Raw genomic sequence first — 10,652 nt, 5'->3', positions numbered from 1 at the left:
TGAGACAGTTGTGGGCCGTGTGTTCTCAATAAACAAATTGGTCTGGTCTGTTTGGCCTTACACATTAGTAACTAGATCATGCTATAATACTGTTGAATAACCATTAATAATCAATCAAAAATACACTATGGTATGGTATCAAATCTATTGGCCATATGAACATAAATGTTACTTCATACAGTAAATTCTTTAACATCTAATTAACAACCTCATTCTCATAATGTACGACCTTTCAGCCTAATTGTGGCGACATGTAGAAATGATTCACAGTGTATCCGCCTTCTCTGTATTATGCTACTTCCTCATCTACAACTATACATCACTATGTGGCCAAACTTGCCGAACAGGAACCATAACACTTTGTGACTTCTTTTAGTTGTGTTTGTTTGAATCAACGCTTGTGTCTGAGTCAACTCTCATCTTAAACCTTTGTTACAAAACAGAGCAGTAGGAATAGGAAGTTACAACAAAAAGAGGAACGTTAACCCCGCTTTGGTTCAGGCACTGGTTCACAGTGAATGATTTCTCCATCAGGTAATTTGTTTTAACAGTTCATATATACATTTGACATTTATCCAATGGATGACATTGTTGAAAGATTGGATGATATATATATATAATCTTGTAATAATAATAATAATAATAATAATCATGTGATAATAATGTGTGCCTTTCAGAAGTGCATGACATCACCTGATGGATACTTCTAATAAGAACATGGATTGTAATACCAACATCACTGTTCGCTTCTCTCTCTCATTGAAAACAATGGCAGATATCCCAGACGGGAATGGGACCTGACTAGGAATGGAACTAAGGTTTTGGCTGCTACTATCACCACTAGAAGCCATGAACCCTGACTAGTGAGGAAAGCTTTTTGCACTAGCATTGGTCTTAAACTGTAGCATGGTTGACATCCTTGGATCTGAGTCTCCAATAATCATGTCAGATTAGTAGCTATTAGCAACTCACTGAACTGTTCAAAACCACCTCTTTTTATTCAAAGAAAAGAGGCAGTTCATACTCTTGTATAACCAGGTGACAAATGGAGTATTAGATATCCTTGTTAAATAACATGAAATCTACTTTTTCAAACACTGTGGAAAGACCAATGGCTCAATGTCATTCTTGACTAAAGACACTGCTCAGCTTCTGAGGTAAGCAAATATTTTATTATTATTTTATATGGTAGTAGAATGTCCTAATTTTATAGAGGTATATTTTTTGAAAAATATTTGGACTGGCTGACTTGATCTTAGATAATAAGTAGGCATATGTTGTGCTTGTGTCAATCACAGAATTATGTAGGACATTTTGATTGCATCAAACACAATTCAGTACTATTCAGCCATAAAACTTAGATATGTATACGTGCACTACAGATGGGCGGAGTGAATGTCTTACTTCCGTAAGAGCATTATTTGGCCTCAACCACTACTGGCACAATACCGCGTCGAAAGCCTGGCATTGTGCTAATAAATACAGACCAACATAGTGAAGCAAAATTATGGTGAGATTCACAATTATACTTTTGTTAGTTACTGTTTAACTAAAAGTATGTTCATTTACTGATCAAGATGAAATGTGCTTTGTATGTTAGTTTTCACCGACAGAGGCCAGGTAGCATGTTAGCCTCTAGCCATGTCTTTTTATTGCAGGTTCAATAAAGAGAGATGAACATATACTGTAGCATATAACATTGCACACATTGAGTTATCAACTATTTAGGTGGTTCTTTACTTTCAACTGTACATTGGTAGATTGGTACAATACATTGGTAAAGTCTAGCACTATGTTGCAGTTGGCTGTTGGATCAAAATGGAGATCATTTGCCGGTAGCATGCTAGAGGCCCATGCACACAGCCACAACAACAAAAAATTCAAGGCGTAAAGCAGTAGCTATATGTAACATCTCAACGGCTTATTTCCATAAAGAACTCCAATAGTTCAAACTACAAAACCATAGAATATGAGCAAACAATGTGTACTTTGTGTGCTGCTAGGCTGCCTTTGAGAACAGAGAACATATTCCCTAACTATTGGGGCTTTCAAAGTCATAACTATAGGAACGTTATATAATAAAGATTCAATACAACTCAGTTTTGCAACTAAAGTGTATAATGTATATTGATCATTTAACTAATTTACTGCTTTAACATTTGGGAATGCTCAGCTCAGTCTGCCTGATGGTATACCTGAATGTTGAGCCCCCAGCCTGCCTTGTTTATATTATAGATTTCCCGCCAATGAGGTCTCTAGTGGGCTCATTCTTTTTTTATAATTATTTAACGGTTTAGGTGATAGATAAAGCCTAAGGCAGGCTGGTGAATCCTGAATCCTGGTGACAGTCGAAGCCCAGGGGGCAGTTATGGTCTTCATTCAGTGCACACACTCGCATGACCATTATATATGGTATAATCTGACCATAATTATAAATATGAGGTATTCATATACATTGTTGAAGGGTTTGGTCAGATGGAAAACCAGCTTGTTGTAACATTCTGAACCCATCATACAGTATAATACAAGTCTGTTTAATATCATTAGTTAGTCCTTGTATCAAAAGCCCAGTCAATCAACTAGAGATGTTTGGATCACTGATTGGTCATTTCAATTATTATTCTGCTATTCTCATCACCTTTCCAGATTCAAGACCAAGATGGCAAGAGTCAATTGTCTCATCCAGTGAGTAAAACTCAACGTTTGACAAACACGCAATCGCAGACACATGCATCTTTTATAGTTGTTATGTTGCCGTTTCTATTATACTATATATATACTGTATGTGCGTGTGTATAACCATTCACATTCTTTACATTATATACAGAAGGCTTACCAGTATTTCCCTTAATTCATCCAAAAGTAGTAGACCACCATTGCAGCAATAGAATTTGAGAAAAACGTTTCACAACAACAGCAACAAAGAAAAACTTGAACCAGTATTTAGCCAATATTTAAAATTTGCCAATTTAATATGCCAAATAAAAACAGCTTCAGCACAGCAGCCTACAGTAGAACCAAAAGAGAAATAGATTTGGACCCCAATCCAGAATTATTGCAACCACTAATTCTACTACAAGATTATAGGTCCTTGTGTTGCTGTTCTGTGTTCTGTACAGTGTCCAGTTACTCTATTGTAATTTCCTGTGTCTTATGTCTTACCGTACTGTCTTGCATATTCCTACTCCCATAACATATCGGCTAGTCTCCTATGTCTTACTATATTGTCGGCTGTATAGTATTTGTGTCATAACATATTGTCTACTGTCCTATGTCATACTGTATCGTCTGTTGTATACTCCTATAGTGTCTTGACTGTCCATCCTGTCCATGTTGTATTGTCCTCTGTTACACTGTGTGACTATGTCTATAGTTTTTAATTTTGTAGTTACTGTACAGCACTTTGGTCGTATCTTTGAGCTTTTAAATGCGCTATATAAATAAATGACTTGACTTGACTTAATATAGGGGAAACACTGTGTCAGCCATCGATTCACAGCCCACGACTCGCAGCAGACCGATACTGCGCTCAACATTGCAATACCACTATTTCTGTTCACTATCATTGTTGTTCACTTTAGGTCCAATGTGAAGAAGACCCTACTGGCATGGGTGGAGTCGTGGTGTATGATCACCATACCTTTCCCACCCCTATTTGGCCTCCAGTGAGTAGATATAGTAAACATATCCCACATTTCTCCCCTGGCTTCATGTGTAAACGTAGTTATTAAGCGGTTGTATGCAGTATTCATATATTATTTAAAGTGCTAATCCTGAAGATCGTCTGTTTGACTATGACTAAGAAAGCTGAACATAATTATATTCTCAGGTCTCTACATCTGACTTACTTATTCCAAATAATTTGTTGACATACAATTTCAAAGCTCTTATAGTCTTTATTAAATAGCGGGGAAAAAACAACAACCAAGTTGTTATTAGCTCCGAGCATGAGAACCATATAAATACATTTAATTTTAAGCATCAATATGCACAGACTACTAGCAGATGTGTATTTCAGTATGGCGTAAAACTGTGGAAGAGAATGATTTAAAGAGTTGTATAAATATCTTTCAATTCAAGAACATTTATTAACCCTCATGTTGTGTTAGGAATTGGCACCACTGCCCGTTGTTAGCGGGTCAATGTTGACCCGGGGTCTAACTCAGTCCTGACCACTAAAAAGAAAGGAGTATCACTCAATATAGTTAATACCAGTGTTCGAATTAGGAGGGGGCCAATGGGGGCTCAGCCCCCATAGCTATAGTCTGAGCCCCCATAGTCAAGACCCCCTGTGGGGGTCTCTCAAAAAATGTATATAATTTTTTTTTTTTTTTTTTTACGAATTAGTATTATTTATGTTACCTAAATAAATTGTTAATAGATCATATTTTTCTTTTCAGTTTTTAAAAGAACTGAGTAATTAATGTTGTGGAATAGGCTGCATTTCACCTCCAAGCCGCTATGCGTCGCCCATAAGTTTAACGCTACTGCAACCTAGTGAAGAAGAAGCAGCAAGCAGCTGCTGTAAACAGAAAGCTGCCGGTCTGTGTCCTGCAACTAAAAACATAAACACTAAACAGTACGCCACATGCCGCCAAAAAGAAAGAAAAAAAAAAAGGCTCAACCCGCCGCAAGGCTGTACAAAGCTGGACAGCTTTGGTTTTATAAAAAGGCCAAAGACTGACGCTGTTAGTGTAGCAGCTAGCAGCGCTACTGTCACTGAAGTTGACACTGCTAGTGCTAGTACTAGTGTTAGCTCTGCTGCTCCTGTGCGCAGTGCACCTGTTATTGTTACCGCGCCGGTTGCCACTGCCAGACCCGAGTCTCCACCACTAGACCTGGACTGCGCTGCTACTCAACCACCACAATGCTGGGGTCCGAGTCAGTGGAACTTTTGGAAAAATAAATATGACTGGTTATTTGCCAAGGAGGGATGCATTGGCTGCCTTCCATGTAAAAACGCCAAGATATTGTTAAATAAATCATTTGGAGCCCATTTGGCAGAGCAGTGGATGAATGGGACTGTGACTAGCTCTCAGAGCAAGAAGTTGAGGAAGAGAATATAGTCGTCACTACTCGCTTTGGATAAAAGAGGTCAGTGGTTTGAATCCCGGCTCTTCCAGTCTGCATGTCGGTGACATGCTGCAGTAGTTCTGTTTCATTAGGGGCTCTGCTTGGCATCACTACTGCACTCGCTCGCGTACGTGCACGCGCACTGAATAATTTCCACAAATGTACCTTTAATACCAGTATTAGTCTGACCACACCCCTCATCAGCTTACCTTCATAAGCAGGTGTGTGGTCACCTGCTCTCTTCCTTCTCGCTTTCACCACAAGAAAGTGCCTCGGTAGTACCCCACTTGACGTGTTGTTAGGGGAAAAAAAAAATTTGTTTACAAGGAAGGAGATACGTTGACATCATATCTTTATTTTCTCTCTCACTATTTTCGAGAAAATACGGCGATATTGTCTTCGTACTGGAGTGTCTAGAAGATGATGATCATTCTAAAAACCCTCCACCGGTTTTTCGTATTGGGAGCACGCCGCTGCATGCTTCTCAACTGCAGTTCCTTGCTGTGTTTGTTGGGGTGAAACCTGTCAGGCCACAGCTGAACTGTCGGACATGCCGCTGTTGTGAGAAGCGGTGCGTTCCAGGTTGGGTGAGTAGTGTTTGCTGGCAGGCTCCACTTGTCTGTTAGTGCTATGGGGGCTACTTGACAATGTTTATGGAAACCGGCCCCAGGCTAGGGTCCTTTGTTCAGCCACCTAGGCGACAGAAGACCTTGGTCTGAAGACCATTATAGTTTTAACTAGTGGGCCGCGACCATTAACACTGGTGATCCCTGTGTGTTTTGGACGAGTGGATTTTCTCTGTCACCGTGTTAAGGCCCCATCTTTCATATCCAAATGAGAGTATTCCTTCACGAGGGGATATGTGCATGAATGTGCGATAGCGGCAGATTCATGTTCAAAGTCAGCTACACAGGCCAGTTGGTATTGTGCTGATTCCGTCGGGTGTTGGTAATATCACCGTTGTGAAGCGGTGTTGACATCTTGTTTTCTCTTTTCTCTTAAAAAGTGAGGAGAGGTTCAGAACGGCGGCCTGTCTGGGTGAGTGTTATGTCATTGTTTACATGTTCATAGCTTGCGGTTAGCCAGTCAGCTGTTAACTGCTGCGTTCCTGCTGGATCGCTGCATGGCCTGCTTAGGTTGGGCCTACTGTTAGCCAGTCAGCTGTTAGCTGCGGTGCTAGCATGGCGTGTTCGCTAGGTAACGTTAGCTTGCTGCTATAGGCCATGGCCTGGCGCGGGGTAGCTTTAGCTTCTCGCGCGCCGCTGTGAGCTTGCTTCTGGTCGCGGCCGTTAGCTTGATGCTATTCTGTTGAACGTGCTTTGATTTTAACATGTTTTACACTCTTGACTACGACGTCATCCTTGACAGGGGATGTTTCGTCGACCCTGCCCTGAGCCAGGACGGCAAGGTTGCATCAACAGAGGACTGTACTGCGGGTTGGAGCGGTGACGCTGCCCAGTTCGACCAACACAGGAGCGGCTGTGTTCCTACGGTGTCTGTGACTGCACTTCGCTGATCTACGCCCCGGGTGGGAACAGGTTTGACCAGACCTTATAACACGTTTTCTGGTTTTACTTTTCTAAATGTATTGTGAATAACGATGTTTTTCCCAAAACGTGTGTTGCTGCAATACATTTGGGATACGGCGCGGGTTATGTGTGAGCTGTTTTTGTCACTGGCAGTTAGCTTCTCCATGCAAATCGGGATGTAATGATCTGGTTGTTGTGTGAGAAACATCATGGTGTTTATATGTACCGTGTACTCACAACTAAGGTAACTAACCTATGAAGCTATGCTTGGGGACAAGTGAGTAAAAGAATGTTCTTTTCTCAGACTGTGATGACAATGAACAGTGTGTTCACATATTAACAGGTTTTCCTGTTTTAACTGGCCGTATTGAGGGTAAAATAAGAGGATTGTGTTTCCCCCCGGTTCCCTGGGGACTTTTTCATCCTCCTATCAGACATGTTTGTGCACTAATTGTGTCTTTTGTGTGGTAGGGATGCGATGTAAACTCTTAGCTTGATTGCTGAGGTTGTGCTAAAACTGCTGGAGAAACTTTATTTTCCTAAAAGAAAAAATGGTTTGGTCGCTGTCATGTGTGCTTAGCAAGGCCTGTGGCCGATACTAATCGAGAATGATGTATTCTCTCATTGTGAAAAACGGCGTTCCTCTGTTGAGTGTTTTTGCCATTTTTTGTAGGTGATGATGGGTTGTGTGTGTCATGTGACCTACAACTGGGTTGGACTGGCCACAGAAGCACATGTGTATGTTGGACCGGGGCTCTTAGAGCCCTCTCTATTCTGTGTTTTTCCTTAGTAAAAATCAGATAGCAGGTTAGCTCATGCGCTGTGTGGAGCTGTCAAACGCTTCATAGAGCTGACTATGACTGTGTCATATTCTCTTTTTGTCATTACATCGTATCATGGGTGTGGGGTCGTAAAGGGGTGAACTGGTAACCTTTCCTCTCCCCCTTGTTCTGTCGGTCAGGGGTACACCCCCTGTCCTTCAAGGTTCCCGTCACGTGGCGGTTCGGCACGTTACGGGGGGGGGGGGGGGGGGGGGGAGTTTCCTGGTCCCACGGCCTGGTATATTGGGCGTGTGCACCGCAGGAATTCCCCCGCCATAGAGTACGTCACCGTGCGCGTCTCTGTTGGTAGGACTTCCGTGTGCTGTTCAGGTCCATGTGATGGATCTGTTTCGGGGGGGTGGTCAGGGCTCCTCCTCACCAAGCGCCTATTCGGGCCTTCTGTGAGTTCGGACTCCTTCTTCCATGTGAGGGAGCCTCCATCAGAGTACAGAGCCTTCCTCCTCAGATTGTCAAAGTGAGTGGACCCTCTAGAAGGGTCCTATTCTATTGTATATGTATTCGATTCAATTCGATTATTGAGTGTGTATGGGTTCAGTGCCTCTTCCCCGGAGAGCCCTAAAACCAATTTTTTACATGCTCAAGGTGCAATATATTCTTTTCAATCTGTACAGCTCGCGTGGGAAGTCTCTCTGGGGATCCCCGTCTCCTTCCTATGGGAGGGTGGTGGGATGTAAAAATGTGAACATTTTTTACCCCGGCTGTGTAGACTGGGATACATACTGTTGATGCTTCCTTCTTTTCTATTCCAGAGGTGGAGTTAGGGAGTGTCACACCCCTCTTGTCGTTCCCCTGGGCGCCTTGGGGATTCAATGACAGGTCTAAATAGCCTGTTCATTGATGGGGGTGTGTCCCGACGCACGTATAGTGCTAGCTCGCTGTAAACAGGCGATTGACTGGCACGCCTTGGTTGCTTGTGGTTGAAACAGCGTTTTTATAAAGCAACTGAGATGGGGGTTTTTCCTCTTCCGACGACCAAATCCCATGACCTGGGTTGGTTTTTCGACGGATTCTCGTTCATGTCTGGGGGATGATGACGGAATGGATCTGAACATATGTAGAGGGGTCTCACGCCCTTGGGGTGGGCCACCAGGCGCGGTTCGCCCGAACGTCTGGGTGGCGCCTTCTTTTCATGTTAAGATCAACACGCATATCTGCCCTTCTCCTGGAGTAGGCATGTCGGCGTGGTTAGGGCACGGGACTGGTTCTGGTCACGCTGGTCCAGATCAGTTGAACCCGTTGTCCGCCGGGGATGCTGATCTGCTGTTCTGGTACCCTGAGGGACTTGGGCTTTTTTCAGGGGGAAAAATGCCAGGTCGGTCTGGGTGTCACAGGGTTAAGCGCTATGGAGACCCTGGTTGGGTACGTTTTTACTCAGCACTGTCGTAATGGCTTACAGCCATGCCATTCTGTACACGCTCGATCTCGTCGGATCTCGGCCGCTACACAGGTTGGTCCTGGTTAGTACTTGGTTGGGAGACCGCCTGGGAATACCAAGTACGGTGTGCTTAGGGGCTGGTTCTCCATTCTTTTTCGCTCCTCTCTCACGCATGGCGATGAGGGGCTTGTGGGGGTGGTTTTTTGACCTCCTCTGGTGACCCTGTGCTTCCCGTACCGCCAGGCCCGGTCCGAAGTGATGTTTGCGACCCGTAGGCCTGGGTTAACCCTTTTTTGAAAACTGAAACACTTGTACTGCGGTATAGCCGGTGTATACCCGCAGGTGTGTTTTGGAGTTTTTTCTTGAGGGGTTATAGGAACAACCACCGCATTGGGTAACACCGAGGTGGTTGATTCCCTGGTGTGTTGGAGCAGTGTCAACTCCCGGGTTCACCGGTTGAGGGTGCCCCTGCACGTTCATGACGTTTGCCAATCGTGTCAGCCTTCTCTGCCTCAACCCCTCTGGGTGGGGGTTTTTAAATGGAGGCTTGGTCATGCAACAACGCCAGCATACGCCCCTTCCGCCGGGGCAGCTGTGTTCAGCTGTCCCCTCTGGCGCCTGTCTCGTCCGCAGTCTCCAGGCTAGGGTTAACAGCCTGTTGCCTGGTTTTTCCCCGGTGCGCTGCCTGCTTCCGTTGGTTAACCTTTTTTGTGTGCTTACGGCCATGCTGACTGCCTGTTCTGCAGGGTCAGTGTGCCAGGCGGTGTACTATTGGGGGGACGGGGCCCGCTCGGCTTACGGCCATACCGACCTGAACACGCCCGATCTCGGAAGCTAAGCAGGTTCTGGCCTGGTTAGTACTTGGTTGGGATACCGCCTGGGATTACCAGGTGCAGTAACTGGGGGGCTTTTGTCCGAATACGCTGGCGATGTGGGGGGCGGGGCACTACGTGCCCACCTGGTGGGGTCTTGATGCTGGCATCATGGACTTCTCCGGGCCCCCATTCCAGGGAGTCCAGTCCTTTTGGTGGGTCTGGGTCTTCCTTCGCGCTCCGCTGCTACGGCCTTGCCACGGGGTTGGGTTTGCCCTTGACCCCGTGATTCTGGGGGCAGTAACGAGGTTGTTCCTCCGTTCGTTCCCGGGTGGCATGCGGGTTGTGCGTGTGTGTAGTCGTGGGGTCAAGCCACGGTCTGCTCACCCTGTGCGTTGAGTTGCTTGAGTGCCTCTTCGCACGGTCGGGTCCGTCGCCTTCCCGTGAAGCCCCTAATAGGGGGGATACCCTCCATTAGGGGGGGTCGGGGGGGCTCGGCCCTCCCTGTTCTGATGGTTTTGGGGGGCTGTCAGCGGGGTGTATTTGTCAGCCAGCGGCTCCGCTTGGCCTCCCTTTGTGCAGTAGTGATGCCAAGCAGAGCCCCTAATGAAACAGAACGTTAGGTTATGACTATCAGACGGCCGCTGCAGCCCTTGACCTCACCTTGTGGTGAAAGCTTGGGAAGGAGGAGAGCAGGTGACCACACACCTGCTTATGAAGGTAAGCTGATGAGGGGTGTGGTCAGACTAATACTGGTATTAAAGGTACATTTGTGGAAATTATTCAGTGCGCGTGCACGTACGCGAGCGAGTGCAGTAGTGATGCCAAGCGTCACCCCTAATTAACAGAACTTGGTTATAGTCATAACCTAACGTTACTTTTCTTCTTGTTGTTCTAAGAAGATGCTGCTACTATTTTTCATACAGTTCTTGATTACCTGTGCACATTTGTTTATAACATTATTTATTTTGATTTATACAAGTATTTATTTTATGTTCATTTTATTATCAGATGATAATGT

General features: G+C 44.8%; 1 long non-coding RNA gene across 1 annotated transcript in view; it reads left to right on the top strand.

Annotated features, from left to right (window-relative positions):
* Positions 1–365: 365 nt before the first annotated feature.
* Positions 366–10,652, top strand: part of LOC311238740 — a 44,844-nt gene continuing 34,557 nt past the window's right edge. The window contains exons 1-4 of the long non-coding RNA XR_014620391.1: positions 366–534; positions 678–1,157; positions 2,647–2,685; positions 3,582–3,665. This is a non-coding gene — a long non-coding RNA (uncharacterized lncRNA). The remainder of the gene's footprint in view (positions 535–677; positions 1,158–2,646; positions 2,686–3,581; positions 3,666–10,652) is intronic.

The sequence above is a fragment of the Notolepis coatsorum genome, assembly GCF_963971535.1.
Source record: "Notolepis coatsorum genome assembly, chromosome: 13".
In the NCBI taxonomy this organism is placed as follows: Eukaryota; Metazoa; Chordata; class Actinopteri; order Aulopiformes; family Paralepididae; genus Notolepis; species Notolepis coatsorum.
The sequence above is the reverse complement of the archived record's forward strand: the minus strand, read 5'-3'. Positions and strand labels throughout refer to the sequence as shown.